The sequence below is a fragment of the Mobula birostris genome, chromosome 17, assembly GCF_030028105.1.
Source record: "Mobula birostris isolate sMobBir1 chromosome 17, sMobBir1.hap1, whole genome shotgun sequence".
Taxonomy (NCBI): Eukaryota; Metazoa; Chordata; class Chondrichthyes; order Myliobatiformes; family Myliobatidae; genus Mobula; species Mobula birostris.
In genome coordinates this window covers 37503464-37527197 of record NC_092386.1, presented here as the reverse complement: position 1 = coordinate 37527197, position 23734 = coordinate 37503464, and the positions used below count along the sequence as shown (strand labels likewise).

At 42.1% G+C, this 23734-nt stretch overlaps 1 protein-coding gene across 5 annotated transcripts in view; it reads right to left on the bottom strand.

Moving 5' to 3' along the window:
• gcnt3 (glucosaminyl (N-acetyl) transferase 3, mucin type) overlaps positions 1 to 23734 on the bottom strand; it is an 88731-nt gene that overhangs the window by 20808 nt on the left and 44189 nt on the right. Inside the window, exon 3 of one of the 5 annotated variants that reach the window (XR_011889533.1) lies at positions 16188 to 17757. The exons of the other annotated variants lie outside the window; for them this stretch is intronic. The gene's annotated coding sequence lies outside the window, so the exon portion shown is untranslated. Of the gene's footprint in view, positions 1 to 16187; positions 17758 to 23734 lie in introns of those variants that run through there. 5 annotated transcript variants of the gene reach the window in all.

The window sequence follows — 23734 nt, the reverse complement described above, 5'->3', positions numbered from 1 at the left end:
CTCTGGAGCTTTGCTCTTGAGCCTCTGCCTGTATGCAGGCAGGGAAAGGACAGCCAAGTGTTCAGAATTACCAAAAACGGTCTGGGCATGGAACGGTAGGCATTCCTTATCTTAGTTTACCAGTGGTCCAGTGTGTTGGGACCTTTGGTGTTACAGGTTATTTGCTGATGATAATTGGGCAGGGATTTCTTCAAATAAGCCTGGTTGATCTCCCTGATTATGATTTGAAATGGATCAGAATGAACTGTTTCTTGTTTGGAAATGGCATCATGCAGCATCTCAAGAGCTTGATTATGGTCAGCCACTGGTGATATGTAAACTACAGTCAGGATTGTGGAGAACTCCCTTGATAAACAGAACAGATGGCATTTGATCATTAGGTGTTCAAGGTTGGGAGACCATAAGTTCAATAAAACCGTCATTTGGAACATCACTGAGATTTTATCATAAAACATATACCTGTACCTTTTGCCTTTTCTGAATCTGCAGTTTGGGCTATCCTGTGGACCATGAAGCCTTTGATCACCATGTCTGGCGTGCCAGGAGTAAGCCGTGTCTTGGTCAAACACAGAACACAAAGTCTTTCATTTTCCTCCAATACAGCAATGATCACCAGCCTTGGCAAAGAAATTTCTCCTTACTTCTGTTCTAAAGCGAGGTCCTTCTGTCCAGTGGCTGTGTCCACCAGTCCTAGACTCCCCCACTATAGGAAACATCATCTCCATGTCCACTGTATCTAGGCCTTTCAATATTCGATAGGTTTCAATAAGATCCCCGTCATTCTTCTAAACTTCAGCAAGTACAGCCCCAGAGCCATCAAATGCTCTTTATATGTTTAACCCTTTCATTGCCAGAATCATTCTTGTGAAATTTCTCTGGACCTTCTCTAATGCTATCACATACATTTTTTTCAGATAAGGGGCCCAAAACTGCTCACAATACCAAAGTGCAGTTATAAAACCTCAGCATTACATCCTTGCTTTTACATTCTAGTTCTCTCAAGATTTGCCTCTGCCTCCCTTACCAATGACTCAACCTGCAAGTTAACTTTTAGGCAATCCTGCATGAGGATTTCCAAGTCCCTTTTCACCTCTGATATCTGAATTTGCTCCCCATTTTGAAAATAGTTTACACCTTTATTCCTTCTACTAAAGTGCATAACCCTACACTTCCCAACACATGATTCCATCTACTACTTCTTTGCCCATTTTCCTAATCCATCCTTCTACAGATTCGCTGCTTCCTCAACACTGCCTGCCCTTCCACCTTTCTTTGTATCACCTGCAAACTTGGCCACAAAGCCATTAATTCCATTAATCAAATCATTGACATATAACATGAAAAGAAGCTGTCCCAACACTGATCTCTTCAGAACAATACAACAACAGCCCAACCAAAAAAGATCCCCTTTATTTCCACTCTTTATCTCCTGCCAGTCCATAAATCTTCTATCTATGCTAGTATCTGTCATGTAATACTCTACCTTGTTTACAGACTTGTCAAAGGCCTTCTGAAAATCTAAGTAAACACCATCCACTGATTCTCCTTTGTCTATCCTCTTATTTCCTCAAAGAATTCCAACATATTTGTCAGGTAAGACTTTCTCCTAAGGAAAACATGCTGACTTTGGCCCATTTTATCATGTGCCTCCAAGTGCCTGAAGCCTCATCCTTAATAATGGTCTCCAAAATCTTCCCAATCATTGAAGTCAGGCTGACTAGCCTATAGTTTCCTTTCTTCTGCCTCTCTCCTTTCTTAAAGAGTGGAGTGATATTCACAACTATCCAGTCCTTCAGAACCATTCCAGAATCTAGTGATTCTTGAAAGATCATTACTAGTGCTTCCACAATCTCTTCTGCTTCCTCTTTCATAATCATAGTGTGTTGTCAATCTGGTCCAAGTAATTTATCTACCTTAAGACCTTTCAACTTCCCAAGCATCTTCTCCTTAGTAATGGCAACTACACTCACTTCTGATCCCTTTTAATTCTTGAATTTCTGGCATTCTGCTGGTATCTTCCGCAGTGAAGACTGATGCAAAATACTTAAGTTCATCTGCCATTTCTTTCTCCCCCATTACTACCTCCTCAGCATAAGCTTCCAGCAGTTCAATATCCACTCTCGCCTCGTGCTTCGTGAATGGAATAAATTAGAATTCCACAAAACAATTAAGATAACAACACAACTTTAGATGAAATACATAACATGATGGTATTACTCTCTCTAAAATAAGCCATGTTTTCAGGTTGATGACAGCAACACTGATTTTGTCACTTGTGCCTTGGCCAACTTTGAGAGCTTTGGGGGTGCTGGAAAGCTGTAGCCAAGCATCCTGGCTTGGCCTCCTTAACTTGGAGTCATTTGGGGCCTTTTCGCTGTCGGAAAGTTGTTGACTGGTTGTCAGTTTTGCAATAGAGGGGGACGAGTAAAATTTCCCTGGCCTATTGCCAGTGTTATCATGAAGGCCTTCCCCAGGTCCCTGTCACATCACAACTAAGTGAAATTGGCATCTTCCCCTACTTGTATGTCTTAGGCAATAATGAAGAAAGTATAGAAACATAGCGACAGAAGCCAGTAAAGACACAATATAAGTGACAACAAATTCTAAACAAAATTGAACTTTTAATGAGTAGTTATTATTATACTTATCAGCACATTAAACAAAAAAGTCAGAAAATATTATCCCAGGGCAGTTAGAAGTTACCAAGGTCAAAAGCCAAGTTATCAGGAAATGATAACATTGTCTTGTGGAAGGAAAATCATGATTGATTAATTGATTGGAGTCCTTTGGGTGTGTAGCAAGCCCAGCAAATATACTTAAAGGGAACTGCCGTATTTGTATTTCCAGAAAGCATTTGAAAAGGTGCATCAAAAGTTATTGTAGAAAATGAAAACACTCCATATTTTGGTCGGAAAAATACTTAAATATCTAATTGACAAAATACTGCAGACCTCTGCAGTGTAGAGGGACCTGGCCCTCCTGGTAATTAGGAAAGTGAACAGAATGTTTCCATTTATTGTTGGATAATCCATGGCAGGGAGTGCAGTAGAAACCTACCTTTAATCAGGACGGTGATCAACACTTTATAGACCAGTTTCATGGCAGTTTCTCTGAGTTGAAGAGCAACCAATCAGCAAGAGGCAGAGTCAGAGTGCAAAAAGTGCTACCTTTCAATCAGGTCTGCATTCAAGATTTAAAAGCAGAGGTTCGTGCTGGTTTTCTCTTAGTGGATTCTCTTTCTAATCCATGGCAGGGAGTGCGTTAGTCAGCTTCCTTTCAATCAGGACAGTGATTGAGATTTTAAAGGTGAACTTTTGCAGCAATTTACGTAAAAGAGCCTTGACCAGCGACCAATTGGTGTTAGTGGAGTTAGTGGGAAGTTTGTGGAGACAGATGTGGATAAGACTTCAGACAAAGTTAGGAATCAAAAGATTGAGCATGATGCAATTAGTGTCCTGAACTGCATTTATTTCAATGCAAGAAATATCATAGGAAAGGCAGGTGATAGTGCTGAAGATGAGGCAGCTGGTTTATAAACAGAAGCAATATGTAATGAAGAGAGGCTGTTGATAGGGCAAAATTGCAGTCAACAGGATGAGTTGCAATGTAAAAGGTGGTCAAAATCGAAAAGAGTTAATACAGGACTGAAGGTGCTATAGTCGAATGCACACAGTATACAGAATAAGGTAGATGAACTTGTAGCACAATTACAGACTGGCATGTATGATGTGTAGGCATCACTGAGTCATGACTGAAAGAAGATTATAGCTGGGAGCTTAACGTCCAAGGATACACATTATATGGAAAGGAAAGGCCGGAAGGCAGAGCGGACGGTGTTGTTCTCTTGGTAAAAAATGAAATCAAATCATTAGAAAAAGGTGACGTAGGGTCAGGTGGTGTTGAAACTTTGTGGATAGAGCTAAGGAACTGCAAGGGTAAAAAGATCTGATGGGATTTGTATACAGACCCCCAAACAGTAGTAATGATGTGGTCTACAAATTACAATGGGAGATAGAAAATGCATGCCAAAAGGAAAATACTACAATAGTCATGGGGGATTTCAATATGCAGGTAGATTTGGGAAAATCAGGTTAGTGCCGGATTCCAGGATGGAGAATTTCTAGAGTGCCTACAAGATCACTTTTTAGATCAGCTTGTGGTTGAGCTCACTAGGGGATCCGTTATTCTGGATTGGGTGTTGTATAATGAACCAGAATTGATTAGAGAGTTAAGGTAAAAGAACCCTAAGGGGACAGTGATGATAATATGACAGAATTCACTCTAAATTCTGAGAAGGAGAAGGTAAAGCCAGATGTCTGAGTATTACAGTGGAGTAAAAAGGATTACAGAGGCATGAGAGAGGAGTTGGCCAGAACTGACTGGAAAAGAACACTGATAGGTATAACAGCAGAACAGCAATGGTTGGAATTTCTGGAAGCAATTCGGAAGGCACAGGATATACACATCTCAAAGAGGAATAAGTACTCTAAAGGAAAGATGACACAACCATGGCTAATAAGAGAAATTAAATTCAGAATAAAAGCATAAGAGAGGGCATATAATAGAGCAAAAATTAGAGTTAAGTTGGAGGATTGGGAAGCTTTTAAAAACCAACCAAAGGCTACTAAAAAAGTTACGAAGAAGGTAAAGATGGAATATGAAAGTAAGCTAGCCAATAATATTAAAGAGGATACCAACAGTTTCTTCAGATACATAAAGTGTAAAAGAGAGGCAAGAGTGGACATGGACCACTGGGAAACAATGATGAAGAGGAAGTATTAGGGGACAAGGAAATGGTGGATGAACTGAATAAGTATTTTTTATCGGTCTTCACTGTGGAAGACACTAGCAATATGGTGGAAGTTCCAGGAGTCAGGGAGCATGAAGTGTGTGAAGTTACCATTACTAGACAGAAGGTTCTTGGGAAACTTAAAGATCTTAAGATAGATAAGTCACCTGGACCAGATGGTGTACACCCAGAATTCTGGAAGGGATTGTGGAGGAATTAGTAATGATCCTTCAAGAATCACTAGATTCTGAAATGGTTCCAGCAGACTGGAAGATTGTAAATGTCACTCCACTCTTCAAGAAGGGAGAAAGGCAGTTAGTCTGATGTCTGTAGTTGGGAAGATATTGGAGTTGACTGTTAAGGATAAGGTCTCAGGGTACTTGAAGGGACATGATATAATATGGTACAGTCAGCATGGTTTTCTCAAGGAAAAATCTTGCTTAACAGATCTATTGGAATTCTTTAAAGAAATAACAAGCAGGATAGACAAAGGTGTATCGGTTGATATTGTGAACTGGATTTTCAAAAGGCCTTTGACAAGGTGCCACACATGAGGCTGCTTAACAAGCTACGAGCCCAGGGTATTACAGGAAAGATTCTAGCATGGATAAAGCAGTGGCTAATTCACAGGAGGCAAAGAATGGGAATAAAGGGGGCCTCTCCTGACTGGCTGCTGGTGACTAGTGGCGTTCCACTGGGGTCTGCGTTGGGATGAATTATTTTTACATTATATGTCAATGATTTGGATGATGGAGTTGATGGCTTTGTTGGAAAGTTTGCAGATGATATGAAGATAGGTGGAGGGGCAGGTAGTTTTGAGGAAGTGAGAGAGGCTTCAGAAGGACGTAGATAGATTAGGAAAATGGGCATTTAAATGGCAGACGGGATATAGTGTCAGGAAGTGTATGGTCATGCACTTTGGTAGAAGAAATGAAAGGGTTGACTATTTTCTAAATGGAGAGAAAATACAAAAAAAAGAGGTGCAAAGGGACTTGGGAGTCCTTGTGCAGGATTCCCTAAAAGTTAATTTGCAGGTTGAGTCTGTGGTGAGGAAGGCAAATGTGATGTTAGCGTTCATTTCAAGATGACTAGAATATAAAAGCAAAGATATAATATGAGTTTTCATAGAGCAACGGTGAGGCCTCACTTGGAATATCATGAGCAGTTTTGTGCCCCTTATCTCAGAAAGGAAGTACTGAAACTGGAGAGGGTTCAAAGGACATTCACAAAAATCATTCCAGGTTTGAATAGCTTGTCATATGAAGGGCGACCTCATTGAAACCTATAGAATGGTAAAAGGCCTTGATAGAGTGGATGTGGAGAGGATGTTTCCTATGGTGGGAGAGTCTAAGACCAGAGGACACAGTCTCACAATAGAGGCTCATTCTTTTACAACAGAGATGAGAAGGAGTTTCTTTAGCCAGAGAGTGGTGAATCTGTAGAATTCTTTGCCACAAGCAGTTGTGGAGGCCAAGTCTTTATGTATATTTAAGGCAGAGGTTGATAGATTCTTGAATAGTCAGAGTATGAAGGGATACGGGGAGAAGGAAAGGGATTGGGGCTGAAAGGAAAATTGGATCAGCCATGATGAAATGGCAGAGCAGACTCAATGTGCCAAGTGGCCTAATTCTGCTCTTATATCTTCTGGTCATATGGTATTATTTGTAATGAAGTAAACTGCAAATATGGGGGAACACACACAAAATGCTGAAGGAACTCAGCAGGCCAGGCAGTACATATAGAGATGAATACAGAATCAATATTTCAGGCTGAGATTTTTCTTCAGGATTGGGAGGGAAGGGGGAAGATGTCAGAATAAAAAGTATGGAGGTTGTTCTCTACTCATGAGGGGAACTGGTGAGACTACATCAGTAGCACTAGTCAAACGCCATGAAGCTCAGGCAAATCTTAACAATTCAGGTAGTAACTGTCAGGTCCTAAGTGTCAACCACCAACCCATGTCTGTAGTCACATGTAAACCAAGCATCCTTTCTTGTACAAGGTAATTTCTTTTTCCTGTGTCAATTATTTAATTTGGTGAAAAGGTGGATACAGCTGCAGCAAAAAATTTTGTTGTCTAAGATTTACTCACTTCCTTCATTTCAAGGATTCTGATTAGCTGTTATAAAGTGAATGGCTACAAGTGGTTAGCAATGTAAGCTCAAAGACAATGTCAAAGTTGAGTTTATTGTCATATGCACAAGTACAGCAGCAGCACTAGCACATATCATCATGGAGTCATAGAAAAGTACAGCACAGAACCAGGCCCTTCAGCCCATCTAGTCTGTGAATCATTTAGACATTTAAAATTAATATAGTACTGTGCAAATGCCTTAGGCACATATAAGCTAGGGTGCCTAAGACGTTTGCACAGTACTGTATTAATTTTATGTATTGCACTGTGTTGCTGCCGCAAAAGAAACCTATATGAGTGATGATAAAGCTGATTTTGTAATGTGTCTCTATTGTGGACTAAGATTGGGAAGGGGGCAGGGAGAAGGGAATCATGGATGGGAATAGGAGAAGGGAGAGAGGAAGGAGCACCAGAGAGCTATTCTGTAATGAACAGCAAACCAGTTGTTAGGAATCAAATGACCCTGCCTGGTGTCTCAGGGCTGGGTGTGTCTGCACCTGTGCCACCCCACCCTCACCCCTGGCACTCCTTCTCTGTCACTTGATCCACACCCCTCCTCTGGCACTCCACCCTCACCATTCCTAACATCCTTCGCTCCTGTGAGATTTAAAAACTCACTCTTGGCTCCTCTTTGACAAATACAGTACTGTGCAAAAGTCTTAGGCATCATAGCTATATATGTGCTTAAGATACAGGACTGTATGAGCCAGCATTCTCAAAAAAAAAGAAACGTAAATTAAAATGTAAGACTATAAGACACAGAAGTAGAAAAGAGCCATTCAGCCCTTTGAGTCTGCTCCGCTATTCCATCATGACTGATTTATTACCCCACTCAACCTCATTTGGAACAAAAAACACACAAAGTCTACTTACGTGTAAAGTGATGAAAGTAATCGTAGTGTTGAAATTCCAAGTTTCAAATTCAACTGCAAAGGATTCCTGATTCTATTTGTACGTTATAATTATTGACATCTGAAGTGAAGTGCTGGATTTTCTAATAATAAGAGCAAGTTGAGACCTGATGTGGGGTTTCAACCTGAAATGCCAACAATTCCTTTTCTCCCACAAATTCTAAGTTTCTCCAGCAGATTGTATTTAGCTGCTTCCAGCACCTGCAATCTCTTGTGTCTCCATCATACTCCAAGCTACGTTTCCAACTCCAAGTTTAGAAATAAATTTCTTATTTAACGTACACTAGCTGTGTTCTTTCCATTCTAGTCCAGAATTTCTATTTGGTTTGTACTCTCACTTTCCCATACACCAATTAATTTCCAACCTAAACTTCTATCTTATTACACTTACACTTAGTGAAATAAAAAGTAGGCATTAGAAATAGTTTATTTCTCTCTTTGAGGTTTAAATGCCTGAGTAACTTAAGTCTCAGAGAATCTATTGCCTCAAAAGGCACAGCGTCCAGCAGAATAAAAACACTGAGAAATGTATTCTTATTCTTTTGTTGTACTACACAGTCTCAGGATATAGCCCAAAGCATTTTCAAACAGGTACAGACAACAGAGCAAAGGAATTTGAAGAAAATAATATCCTTTCATTGAAAGTATCATTGCAATAGAGAACAGTCAAATAATTCCAATGACAAAGAACTTAATTCTGTAAGTAATTAAAATGGTTTCTCATGCAATGTCAGTTTTTTAAATACTCCTAGTGCACTGTACGTCACAGGGAACCTATTTTATTTTCCAGATTTTTAAGCAAGCTTAGCCTACAACAGTCTTCCTAACACTTTAGGAACATTCTGCTATGGATTAATACACCACCTCCTAGGAACTGCTAAGCAAGCTTGAACCTTCCATCATAACCACAAAGGCGGCTGATGCCCAATGATACTATGAATGCTGAAGAGAATTTTATGGGGATGTTTATGAATTTATAATACCAACCTTTGATATTTCAATCGATTACAAATTCTAAAACAAACAGACCAGTACATTATTAGTTGGTGCAGTGACTGGGGGAATTAGAATAATGATGGATAGGGAGCATTTACCAACCCATTAAAATAAAGTGCTTAGTTTAGTGTACAAGGGAGAATTATGAAGAGGGGCCATCTAACTGACGTTGACCGGGTAGATGGCTCCGCTGCTGTCTGCCAGAGCTAGTGAGCTATTTCTCCTTATCACTGGTCTATTGCTATCTATCAACTGTTACGTACCCCGTAACTGGGTTGCCAAACCAGCAGAAATGGATCACTCAGTTGGAGTCTGGATTACTAGAACTAAGAAAGTTTTATTAAAGAAACAAGCAACACAGTAATCGAAAGGATAATAAATGCAACAGCTCAGCAATGATAAATACACATGTGCACAGAATTAAGATAACAGGATCAATCAAGCTCTATCGTTGTTGTCAAGGGGTAAATGACCAATTTCAAAGTGACACAAAGTCCAATTCAATTTAGTTCAGTTCGCAGTAATCGTTGCCATGGCGATGGGCAATGTGGGGAGAAGGAGAGAGAACAAGAACGAATGAGCATTCGAAACGGCTTCCACACACAGACCTGCGATATTGCTCACAAGCAGCTTTCGGGCGAGTCCTTTGTGATATCACCTGAGGTCACCCACTGTGACCCCTCCTCCAGATGAGGTCGATCCTCTGCAGTGAACCTGGCACCCAGGCAAGGGCGGACACACACTGGGTTCCCGCTGATCGTACCTTTCCACCCTGTGCGTCTAAGGCTGATCCCGCGATCAGCCGTCCAAGAGCTTCCCACCGACTTGTGGGAGGCGCACCGCTTCCAGGGTCTCGTTACCTCGGGGTGTCGTGTGTCCTGCCTTAGCGAACCTGTCCCTTTTTATCCCCCTGCTGGGGTATCGCCTGTCCATCACTCCAACCAGTTCAGGGTTCAAAGGGGGAGCCGCTCTAGACAACCCTCTCTCCCGTCCCTTCATTACACATCTCCAGATCGCCTGTCCATCACTTCAAACAGTTCAGGGTTCAAAGGGTTCAAAGCACTAGCATGTTTACAACACTTCCTGTATCTAACTCAGAATTTTTCATGAAAGAGCTTATGTGCAGAGTGTGACCATGGTGAACAGCCCAGTCCAGATGGCTTATTTAATGGATGAATGGATAGCAGCAGTTCAGTGACGCCAATCTGACTTGACGTGAAGATTGAAATAAAAACAAAACAGACTGCTGGAAGAACTCAGCAAGTCATGCAGCATCTGTGGAGTCAAAGGTGTGTTCAAAGTTTCAGGTGAAGACCCTCCATCAGGACTGAGAATGTACAGGGAAGATATTTAGAATATAGAGATGGAGGGAGTGCTGAGACGAAGGCTGGTAAGTGATGAGTGGAACAAGTTAATGGGTTGGGGTGATTGAGGGAGAATGATGGGCAGATGGAGTCAGGGTGGTGAGTCATGGTATAACCAAGAGGAATATGAGGTGTTACTCTTCTAGTTTGTATTTGCCCTCACCATGACAGTGGAGAACGAGGAGGACAGACCAATGTGGAAATGGAAAACTGAATTGAAATGACATGCAACTCAAGACTCAAGATGGCCATTACAAACAGAATATAGGTGCCTGCAAAATATCACCCACTCTGCACTTGGTCTCACTGATATAGAGGAGACCACATCACAGCACCAAATGTATTAGACCAGAATGAAGGATATGCCTGTGCCTCACCTTGAAGGGTTGTTTAGGGTCCTGAATTCTGGTGACAGAGAAGGTGTAGAGAGCTGTATTGCACCTCCTACTGTCACAGGGCAATGTGTCAGACAAGGAGGGTGGGTGGATCAGAAAGTCACAGAGAGAGGGGTCCCTACAGAAACAAAACAGGTTGAGATGTAAAGGATGTAACTGGCAATGGGACCTCCTTCAATCTGCTGGAAATGGTAAAGGGCAATATGCTGGATGGGCAAAAGGTAAGAACCAGGAGAACTCTATCGCCATTCTATCTGGGGAGAGGGTGGTAAGAGCAAATGTGCAATGAAATGGAGGAATTGTATGGAAGGGCTCCATCAACTACTTCAGAGGGGAAGGCACACTTTCTGAAGGAGAACATTTGTAATACCCTCGAGCAGGAAGCCCCATCTTGAGAAGAGAAGTGGGAAATATGGAGAAAGTGAGTATACAGGGTGGCTAGAGGTTAGCACTATCTATCCAATAGCTCAATGGTGGAGCTGGCAGAAGATTATGACCCATCACAATAGCAGCGAAGATGGAGGAAACCAGTCAAATGTCCCCAGTTGTCTTTCATTCCATGCCACTCGACCCTGAACTGGATCTATCAAGGACCGTACGGTAGCTGCCCATGTATCAGCCCATGTTAAACAAAGTCACACACAGGCATTCTTCATTAAGGGAATCCAACCTAACATCCCCGTCCCCTTAGGAGAACATCATACTTGACATGAGTGATCGCACTACAGTTAGAAGGTACCTTCTCCATTATGGTCTCATGCAGGAAGTGTCCATGATATGATATTTGACATTGATAGGATGGAGAAGTGGCAGATGGAGTTCAACCCGGAGAAGTGTGAGGTGGTACACTTTGGAAGGACAAACTCCAAGGCAGAGTACAAAGTAAATGGCAGGATACTTGGTAGTGTGGAGGAGCAGAGGGATCTGAGGGTACATGTCCACAGGTCCCTGAAAGTTGCCTCACAGGTGGAAAGGGTAGTTAAGAAAGCTTATGGGGTATTAGCTTTCATAAGTCGAGGGACAGAGTTTAAGAGTTGCGATGTAATGATGCAGCTCTATAAAACTCTGGTTAGGCCACACTTGGAGTACTGTGTCCAGTTCTGGTCGCCTCACTATAGGAAGGATGTGGAAGCATTGGAAAGGGTACAGAGGAGATTTACCAGGATGCTGTCTGGTTTAGAGAGTATGCATTATGATCAGAGATTAAGGGAGCTGGGGCTTTTCTATTTGGAGAGAAGGAGGATGAGAGGAGACATGATAGAGGTGTACAAGATAATAAGAGGAATAGATAGGGTGTATAGCTAGCGCCTCTTCCCCAAGGCACCACTGCTGAATACAAGAGGACATGGCTTTAAGATAAGGGGTGGGAAGTTCAAGGGGGATATTAGAGGAAGGTTTTTTACTCAGAGCGTGGTTGGTGCGTGGAATATACTGCCTGAGTCAGTGATGGAGGCAGACACACTAGTGAAGTTTAAGAGACTACTAGACAGGCATATGGAGGAATTTAAGGTGGGGGGTTATATGGGAGGCAGGGTTTGAGGTCCGGTACAACATTGTGGGCCGAAGGGCCTGTAATGTGCTGCACTATCCTATGTTTTCTGTTCTATGTTCTATGGCCTCCTCTATATGACTGAGACTAAGTATAGACAGGGCAACAATTTTGTGGAGCACCCAGACTCCATTCCCAACAGTCATCTTGACCTTCTGGATGCACGTCATTCCAACTCTCCTTCCCATTCCCGTTGTAATGTGTCTGTTTTCATCCTTCTCCACTGCCACAGCAAAGTCAAAGTCTGGGCATTGGTGGATTTAATAATAGATATTGGTGGCTGGTTTGTACCATGAGGTGAAGGCATAGAGATCCAGAAAAGGCGAAAAGTGTCAGAAAAACTCCAGGTGAATTTGACAGCAGGGAGGAAGTTAGCGGTAAAGCTGATAAGATTGATGAGTTCCACAAGAATGCAAGGTGCAGCTACAAAACAGTCATTGATGTAGCAGACAAAGAGTTGGGACGGGATGCTAGAGTAACTTTGGATCAATGATGGTTCCATAAACCCAACAAAGGGGCAGATATAGCTGGGGTCAATCCAGATGTCTGTGGATACACCTTTGACCATTATTTTCCCCTCATCTTGTTCCACCTATCTCCTACCAGCCTCTGTCACACTCTTCCCTCTCACTTCTATCTTCCCTCTATACACCAAGACCTAATGCAGGGCTTCAAACTAAAATATTGACCACCTCTTTGTGTCTATAGGTACCATTTTTTTTTGCTGTAAATGCCAGCATTGGTCATTACCTTGTGTTCCCTTGCTGTGAAGATTGCTGTCTGTTTCCATGCTCACCAAGCACATGAAAACTAATTTCAATACCAAAGTTGAGAATAGAGCATATTATACTATCTTGCTACTGTACATATTGTAAATCAATCATAATTACCTTACGTATTAACAAATCAAACTAACAGAACTGGTCAGCTACAGAAACCAGTCTCAATTACAGTATCTTGCGTTTTGACAGGATCAAACTAATGATACCAGATTCTGGAACACACACAGGAACACTCATTACAGATGCCAGATTAACAGTCTCAATACAAAAATCATAAAATAATGCATCATTTACAAATAGGTAAGTGAGTAACTGCTAATTCACAAACTTGAGTGCAATAACTTTTCATGTAAAATAATTCTCATGTTAGCGTCAGTGCTCACAACCGAGTTAATAACAAAAAATCTGCAATATGTTTTAGGGTTTTCCAGAGATGCTAATCAAAAACATTCTCTTATTATTAATAGCAGGGCCTTAGGCAGAATAATATCACTGAAAATATGAAAGAATAATTGCATTCATCAAACTAGAATGTACCTTATCTTTCTACTCTTTATTTATGTAACCATAAGTTTATTCTCAGATGGTTACATAAAGAGTAGAAAGATAAAACTACACTCTAGTCTGATGACTAGAATGTTCATTCTGAGATGAATAATCAAACTATTCTCTCTCTAATAATTTTATATAATTTAACACGGTGCCTTATACCACTACCCTCTTTATTTTAATAATTACCAGTTTAATTCATCAAAAGAAGTCTAGTTCTGTGAAACTATAACTACAATAAAAAATGAAATAAAAAATGAATAATGAAATCATTTCCAGCAAGGTATTATGCTTTCTCTTTCAGATATTAATTATACATTTACTGCTATTAACTTCATATTGTTAATAGATAACGGCATTTGATATGCCCAACCGAACAGTAAATCTTGCTCGAAGTAAAATTACAAACCAAAGAAAAAATCTACAATTTTAAATTAACACTGAGTTTTGCTATGAAAATTGTCCATTTCAGGGATTACATAATCCTACTGCTCCCAACTGCTGGAAAATAATGACTAATGTGGTCAGAATTCAATAATGAATTAATTAAAAAGTGAAAAATAAATATTCTACTCAGAGGCTGAACTCAAAAGGAGAAATATCTGGCTTTGGTTGTGGCTTGTAATTAGCTTACTAAATGTTTGCTCGCAGGAATTGCTTCAATAATAGTGCCTCCACTATCACAGCTGAAGTTTTAAAGGTTTCAGTAGGTGCTAAATTTGGATTGTGAGCATTTTCCATTTGGTAACACATTTTATTCCTTAGTTAGTCCCTTTATCTGTTTAGGATCTGTTTCAGTTTTTAACACCCACTATTTCAAACAAATACTTAGACTGAAGTTGACTAGTCTCATTTACAGAGGCATGTCAGACCTTGGGTATTAAGACACTAGGCTAGCAATGGATTGAAGCTTCAAACTGTAATCTGACTATCCTTGTAAGCTTCCATCTGTTCCAGGATTCCAATGGTCTATACTTCCAGCTGAACTTCTAGGACAGCTGATTGTTCAGATATTCATGGTTATCTACAACCATCAAATGAGAACAGGAATTTTCCCTGCTCAAGTCAAATCCAAGTCTTACTGTTGTTAACTGCAAATTTTGAGTTGATTTTCCGCATTTGTGTGCCTATCTATTGTGCTGCTAAGAGCTCAATAACCTTTACAGGTAACCTATTAAAATTTCTCGGTACCGTTATACCACTTAGATATAAAGTGCAAATTATTGACCATACCATTTACAAGTCAGTATTGTGAGTTAAATTAATACCGTGCTAAATTTTAATAGCCTGCTGTTGGTTATAACATTACTCTGTACAAGTGGTTTTCAAGAAAATTTTAAGAACAAACAAATCTTATTTAACCAGCAAAAACCAAAAAAAAAAATTCAGGAGCACCTCAGTTTTACGTACAGGCATTATCTTAGATAAACCTAAAGAACTTTCATGCATCTCCTGCTTTCTTTGGCCATTCAAAACATGACTTGAAGTTGAGTTTATAAGAATCCGACATCATGGTCAGAACCCCAGCATAGATACAGGTCATAGTTTAAGTCGATTTGATGCTTTTCAGGCATGTTTTCTGATCTGCTGAGCCTTTCTAGCATCTATTTTTTTATATTAATTTGCTTTTGGATAACAATAATGTTATTCCCCATTGGTTTAATTTTTGGACTATATCAATATAGAACTTGGTGCCTATTTAAGTGAAAATTATTTCTGCGTTCAGTTCTGTAACAGCAAGCAGATTCTTAATGAATCTGGTTAAGCAAAGTTGTTTAACATCCAGATATTAAAAACAAAAACTAATAAAGGTTAACCACATAAAATGCTGGAGGAACTCAGCAGCAGGTCAGACAGCATCTATGGAGAGGAATAGATAGTCAACACATTGGGCCAAGGCGCTCCATCAAGACTGGAAGGAAGGGGGGAGAAGCCAGGTGGGGGAACAGAGAGAAGTACAAGCTGGATGGTGATAGAGGAAGTCAAGCGAGGAGGAAGGTAGGGTTAGGTGGGTGGAGGAGGGGGGTGTCAGGTGAGAAGCTGGAAGGTGGTAGATGGAAAAGGTAACGATGAAGGAATATGAAAAGAATGGACAGAGGACCCTGGGAGAAAGGGAAGGAGAGGGGACACCAGAGAGTGGTGATAACCAGCTGAGGAGAAGGGAACTCAGAATGGAAAATACAAAAAGAGAGAAGGATGATAAGGAGAAATTACTGAAAGTTAGAGAAATCAATGAACATGCCATCAGGTTAGAGGCTACCCAGACGGATATGAGGTTGTGCTCCTCCAATCTGAGAGTAGCCTCATCGTGGCAGTAGAGGAGGCTCTGGACCGACGTGTCAGAACAGGTATGAGAAGTAGAATTAAAATGGGTGGCCACTGTCAAATCCCGTCTGTTGTGCTCAACAAAGTGGTCCCCAATCTTCGTCAGGTTTCACCAATCTAGAAGAAGCTGCATTGGGAGCACCAGATGTAGTAGATAACCCCAATAGATGAAGTGCTGCTTCATTCATTTTTGTCTGGATAACCTTCAATCTGATGGCATGAATGGTGATCTCTCTAACTTCTAGCAATATCTCCCTCCTGCCTCTTCTCTCACCTATTGCCTGCCAGTCTGTACTTCTTCCCCTTCCCCCACCTCACTTCTTCCCCCTTCCTTTCCAGTTCTAATGAAGAGTCTCGGCCCAAAACGTCAACTGCTTATTCCACCCTGTAGATACTGCCTGACCTGCCGAGCTCCTCCAGAATTTGATGTGTTATTCTGGATTTCCAGCATCTGCAGGATCTCTTGTGTTACTAATAAAGGGTCCTTATCCTGAAACATCCACTCAGCCTAATCACCCTTCAAACGCTGCTGAGTGCTGGAGTACTGACGTGTGTGAGTGAATTGAGGATACATGAATATTAGGTAGGGTTTCAGTTGATGTACTTTTGACTGATGGAGTTGTAGCAAGTGGAAAAGTATATAATTTGCTCATGCTGCTACTGGTAAGTATTCATTAACCATACAGATATGACAGGTATCATACTGATCTTGCAACACTGGAAAGAACGCCCAGGGCAACATTTCAGACATTCAGTACCCTATAATTTATATCAAAAATGAAGGGTTCAGTGGAAACCCAAATATGAAAGTTCATATCTATGTGTCCATCTCCTCCATAAATATTTTCACTGGAAAATCTGAGAAGCAGAGCATCTGTTCCAGTAACAAGCATCCAGAGTATTTGCAGGAAGTGAGAAGACAGCTTTTAAGTATTGTTAGTAACTTTAATCAATTCAAATTACTGTCAGTCCGTTTGCAAGCTTTAGGAGTTACACCTCATTACATTTAACTTTAAATTTGGCTTTCCTGTTCATTGGTTCATGTCTTTGGATCACTGGTACAATAAAATAGCTAGACGTATTCTTTATTTTTGGGATCTAGCGAATGCAAAAGAAGTAAAACAATACTGTTGTTTCTGCTCAAAATGTTGTATGTGCATTTATTATGTAAACAGAGTATTTGCAATCCCAGCATATTTTTCATTCTTTTCTGTCTTCAACTTCTATCGTCTTGGACTCTTCTTGGACCCTGGCCAAGCCAGCGAGCACTGTGAGGGTCATGTTTTTTGACTTCTCCAGTGCGTTCAACACCATCCGCACTGCTCTGCTGGGGGAGAAGCTGACAGCGATGCAGGTGGATGCTCCCCTGGTATCATGGATTCTTGATTACCTGACTGGCAGACCGCAGTATGTGTGTTTGCAACACTGTGTGTCCGACAGAGTGATCAGCAGCACTGGGGCTCCACAGGGGACTGTCTTGTCTCCCTTTCTCTTCACCATTTACACCTCGGACTTCAACTATTGCACAGAGTCTTGTCATCTTCAGAAATTTTCGGATGACTCTGCCATAGTTGGATGCATCAGCAAGGGAGATGAGGCTGAGTACAGGGCTACGGTAGGAAACTTTGTCACATGGTGTGAGCAAAATTATCTGCAGCTTAATATGAAAAAGACTAAGGAGCTGGTGGTAGACCTGAGGAGACCTAAGGTACCGGTGACCCCTGTTTCCATCCAGGGGGTCAGTGTGGACATGGTGGAGGATTACAAATACCTGGGGATACGAATTGACAATAAACTGGACTGGTCAAAGAACACTGAGGCTGTCTACAAGAAGGGTCAGGGCCGTCTCTATTTCCTGAGGAGACTGAGGTCCTTTAACATCTGCCGGACGATGCTGAGGATGTTCTACGAGTCTGTGGTTGCCAGTGCTATCATGTTTGCTGTTGTGTGCTGGGGCAGCAGGCTGAGGGTAGGAGACACCAACAGAATCAATTTACATATTACTATTTAACTATTTATGGTTTTATTACTATTTATTATTTATGGTGCAACTGTAACGAAAACCAATTTCCCCCGGGATCAATAAAGTATGACTATGACTATGACTATGACTTTCTATGTTTGAAAAGATCTGGCACAGAATGCAATTAATATCGAGGAATTAAACTGAAAGCACTCAATGAACTTTTGGGCACAATTTCAGCTAAAATGGCTAAATTCAGGAAATAGCTAGATTGAGAATACAGAGAGATGAAGTACAGGTTAAGATCAGACCTTTAATGGGGCCTGGCTGCTCAGGACTGAGATAAGGAAAGGGTAGAGGATGTTGAATATTGAGGGGCTGTGGAGATTCAGTCATTGAATTAAGTCAAACCAGGAAAGTAATAGACTCTAGATATTAATGGAACAACCTGAATGCATGGATGAACTAAGAAACCTAGACCATACTTAAGTTCAAATCTGTGGTGTTTAAAACTGGGTGACTCCAATCCATACAGAAAATCATGCTACAACCTTCATAAAGCTATCAAGTATGCCAGGAGATGATACCAGACCAAAATTGAGTCCATGACCAGACATATATAATGGCAGGGCTTGCATGCTATCACAAACTATAAAAGAGAATCAGGCAGCATCATTGACAACGACACTCCCTCCCACCCTGATTATATCAATGCTTGTAATTGGAAGTTCTTGGATTGGTGTTGTCAATTCTCTGCTCTTTGAAGAGCAATGAAAGAACACTCGTTCCTTACAGCTTCCCACAGACACTGTTACAGACGGTTAATCAGCTTTCCAGAGAGTGAACACACAGGAAGCATCTGGCCTGGATGGTGACTCCAACATTAGAACATAGAACTGTGACAATGGTGGGGGCATAGGGAGCAAGGGTGGACCCAAATGCAAGACACATCTTGTGAGGTTAATTAAATTTAGTTTATTGTTTGATATCAGGAGAGCTAGGCAGGAGAAGGAGTAGCGAACTGGACAAGGACTGAGGACTACGACTAGGTTGGGACCAAGCGTCTGGGCTAGGACTCGGTATCGGCTCCCAGGACTAGAGGAGACATGAAGAGGCTAGGGTATGGACTCCGAGCCCGAGACTGGGCAAGGACCCAGTACCTGGGTCTTGCCTCGGGCTTGGACCCCAGAACCAGGCATGGACATGACATGGGCTTGGGAGAGGAGGAACATGGGAACACAGAGCCTCGGTCTGGGGAGAGCAGGTACATGGAACCATGGACACATACACGGAACACAGAGTCGGGGCCCCTCCTTGGGTACAGGACATAGGGCCGGGACTCATGACTCCCCCCGCGGGCAACGGCAAGACGGCCTGACTTACCCCACGGAGGCGAGGGCAAGACGAGACAAGACATGACTCCCCGCGGGGCAACGGCAAGACGGCCTGACTTACCCCACGGAGGCAAGGACAGGACAAGACCAACACGAAAGCACACCAGACAATACCTATCTAGCTCCGGCAATAGAACTAGACCGAAGGGAAGGCGGGGGCTGCAGACGAGGGCTAGAAGCGAGAGGGGCAGAGAAGGGATTCAGACAGCGGGGTAGGACAGGAATCACAGATCGCCAGGGCCAGGACTTGACTCAGAACTGGGAAGCCGCCAGGGCCAGGACTTGACTTGGTGCCTCTGGGTAGTGGCAAGCTCTCGACTCGGCCTGGGAACAGTAGACAGTGGTTCTTGATTCCCTCCGGCGGGTTAACTGATGGACCCACCTCGGTGAGGAAACTTTGCAGGCTCGCTTTGGCGAGGTAATTTGACAGGGTTGCTCTGGTGAGGAAAGGCGAATTACCGGCACTCTCTTCAGGCGGAGACTAGGCTTGCTCCAGCCAGATGACATTGGCACGCCGTACCTTGGTGACTTTGCAGATGCTCCCGCACCGGACGGCTGAAAGCCGGAGACTATAAACTACCAGTACAGCCGAGTGTTAATTGCCTCTAATCACCAAAGTCGAGGGACACGGGAAAACAGGGAATCAACGGTCTGGATCGTAACATAAACAAGCTAAATTTAAAGGGACCCCGATCCGGACCATGACAAGAACATAGAAATCTACAGTACATTACAGGCCCTTTGGCCCACAATTTTGTGCCAACCATGTCACCCACTCTAGAAACTGCCTGGAATTACTTTACTGCAAAGCCTTCTATTTTTCTAAGCTTCATGTACCTATACAAGAGTCTCTTAAAAGACCCTATTGTATCCACTGTCGCCAGTAGAGCATTCCACACACCCACCACTCCCTGGGTGAAAAACTTACCCCTGACATCCCCTTGGTACCTATTTCCAAGCATCTTAAAATTATGCCCTCTCATGTTAGCTATTTCAGCCCTGTGAAAAAGCCTCTGGTTATCCATGTGATCAATGCCTTTCATCATCTTATATACCTCTATCAATTCACGTCTCATCCTCCATCGCTCCAAGGAGAAAAGGCCAAATTTCACTCAACCTATCCTCATAAGGTATGCCCTCCAATCCAGGCAACATCTTTGTAAATCTCCTCTATGCTCTTTCTTATGGTATCCACATCCTTCCTGTAGTGAGGTGACCAGAACTGAACACAGAACTCCGAGTGCGGTCTGACCAAGGCCTTATATTGCTGTAACATTACCTCTCGGTTCTTGAATTCAATCCCATGGTTGATGAATGCCAATACACCATACGCCTTCTTAACAAACTTGTCAACCTGCGCAGCAGCTATTAGTGTCCTATGGACATAGACACCAAAATCTCTCTGATCCTCCACACTGCCAAGAGCCTTCCAATTAATACTATATTCTGTCTTCAAATTTGACCTACCAAAATGAACCACCTCACACTTATCTGGGTTGAACTTCATCTGCCAGTTCTCAGCCCAGTTCTACATCCTATCGATGTTCCGCTGTAACCCCTCTGGCAACCCTCCTGACTATCCACAACACCCCCAAACTTTGTGTCATCAGAAAACTTACTAACCCACCCCTCTACTTCTTCATCCAGGTCATTTATAAAAATCACAAACAGGAGGGGTCCCAGAACAGATCCCTGTGGAAATCCATTGGTCATCGACCTGCATGCAGAATATGAACAATCTAGAGTACAACCACCCTTTGCCTTCTGTGGGCAAGCCAATTCTGGTTCCACAAAGCAAGGTCTCCTTGGATCCCATGTCTCATTACTTTCTGAATGAGCCTTGTATGGGTAACTTTATCAAATGCCTTACTGAAATCTATATACACTACATCTACTGTTCTATCTTCATCAATGTGTTTTGTTGCATCCTCAAAGAATTTAATCGAATTCCCAAGGCACAACCTGCCTTTGACAAAGCCATGCTGACTACCCTTAATCAAATTACGTCTCTCCAAATGCTCATAAACCCTGCTTCTCAGGATCTTTGTTAACAATCTGCCCACTACTGAAGTAAGACTCACTAGTACCCCATGCAAGGCTTATTGAGAAAGTAAGGCGGCATGGCACCCAAAGGGACATTGCTTTGCGGATCCTGAACTGACTTGCCCAAAGGAGGCAAAGAGTGGTTGTAGACGGGTCATATTCTGCATGGAGGTCGGTGACCAGTGGTGCGCCTCAGTGATCTGTTCTGTGACCTCTACTCTTCGTGATTTTTATAAATGATCTGGATGAGGAAGTGGAGAGATGGGTTAGTAAATTTTCTGATCGCACAAAAGTTGGGGGTGTTGTGGACAGTGTGGAGGGCTGTCAGAGGTTACAGCGGAGGATCATTTTGGTAGGTCAAATATGATGGCAGAGTATAGTATTAATGGTAAGACTCATGGCAGTGTGGAGGATCAGAGGGATCTTGGGGTCTGAGTCCATAGGACACTCAAAGCTGCTGTGCAGGTTGACTCTGTGGTTAAGAAGGCATACAGTGCATTGACCTTCATCAATCGTGGAATTGAATTTAGGAGCCGAAAGGTAATGTTGCAGCTATATAGGACCCTGGTCAGACCCCACTTGGAGTACTGTGCTCAGTTCTGGTCACCTCACTACAGGAAGGATGTGGAAACTATAGAAAGGGTGCAGAGAAGATAGTTTAGGAGCATGCCTTATGAGAATAGGTTGAGTGAACTCAGCTTTTTCTCCTTGAAGTGACAGAGTATGAGAGATGACCTGATAGAGGTGTATAAGATGATGAGAGGCATTGATCATGTGGATAGTCAGTGGCTTTTTCCCAGGGCTGAAATGGCTAGAATGAGAGGACACAGTTTTAAGGTGCTTAGAGGTAGGTACAGAGGAGATGTCACGGGTATGCTTTTTACACAGAGAGTGGTGAGTGCGTGGAATGAGCTGCTGGCAATGGTGGTGGAGGCGGATACGATAGGGTCTTTTAAGAGACTCCTGAATAGGTACATGGAGCTTAGAAAAATAGAGGGCTATGGGTAACCCAAGGTAATTTCTAAGGTAAGGACATGTTTGGCACAGCTTTGTGGGCCAAAGAGCCTGTACTGTGCTGTAGGTTTTCTATGTTTCAGGCTCTCCCACCAAAGGAAATATCCTCCTCACATCCACTCTATCGTGGCCATTCAACATTCGATATGTTTCAATGAGATCCCCTGAATTCCAGTGAGTAGAGGCCCAAAGCCATCAAATGTTCCTCATATGACAAACTTTTAATTCTGGAATCATTTTTGTGAACCTCCTTTGAACTCTCTCCAACGTCAGCACATCCTTTCTTAAATACTACATTCTTAAATACAGAACTGCTCACAATACTCTGTGAGGCCTCACCAGTGCTTTATAAAGCCTCAACGTTACATCCTTGCTCATGAAATTAACGCTAACATTGCATTTTCCTTCCTCGCAACAGACTCAATGTGCAAATTAACATTTAGGGATTCCTGCACGGGGACTCCCAAGTCTCTTTGCATCTCAGGTTTTTGAATTTTTCTCTCCATTTGGAAAATAGTCTATACTTTTAATTTTTCTACCAAAGTGCATGGCAGTGCACTTTCCAACACTGTATTCTATCTGCCACTTCTTTGCCCATTCTCCTAATCTGTCTAAGTCCTTCTGTAGCCTCTCTACTTCCTCAAAACTACCTGCCCCTCCACTTACCTTCATATCATCTGCAAACTTGGCCACAAAGCCTTCAATTCCACCATCCAAATCATTAATATATAACGTAAAAAGAAGCAGTTCCAACACAGACCCCTGAGGAACACCAATAGTTACCAGCTGCCAACTAGAAAAGGCTTCCTTTCTTCTCACTCTTTGTCTCCTGCCATTTAGCCAATGCTCTATCCACGCTCGTATTCTTCCTGCAATACCATGGGTTCTTAATTTGTTAAACAACCTCATGTGTGGCACTTTGTCAAAGAGATACCAAATGGATCTCCAATATACGTACAATACTCAGTAATTTGAAAACAGCCAAAGATGAAGATTATTGCAAGGTTCAGCAAGGTGGTCACATTAAGGTGAACACCAAAAAAGGTAGAGGGGGTAGACAGATGGTGCACCCCTGTGGCCATGTCCTTTCAAAACAAATATACTATACATCAAAAGAAGAATAGGGATGGCAAAAGACACCTTTACAAGAATGAAGAGTATATTGACCAATACTAAACTAGGCATGACATCCTGCCTCAGAGTACTGAAATGTTACGTTTATCCAGTTATGTTATATGGCTCAGAATGTTGGATAATATCTAGTAACATGAGGAAACAAATTGAAGCAGCAGGGATGTGGTTTTTGAGGAGGATGACAAGAACATCATGGATGAACCGAATATCTGACGAGGATGTCTTGAACAGAGCAAGCACAAAAAGAGAAATAATGTATGAAGTCATGAAAAGGCAATGCAACTTCATTGGACATGTGATTAGGAAAGATGAGTTAGAATGCATGGTAATTATGAGAAAGATTGAAGGGAAGAAAGCAAGAGGAAGGCAAAGACAAATGATGATGGAGACAG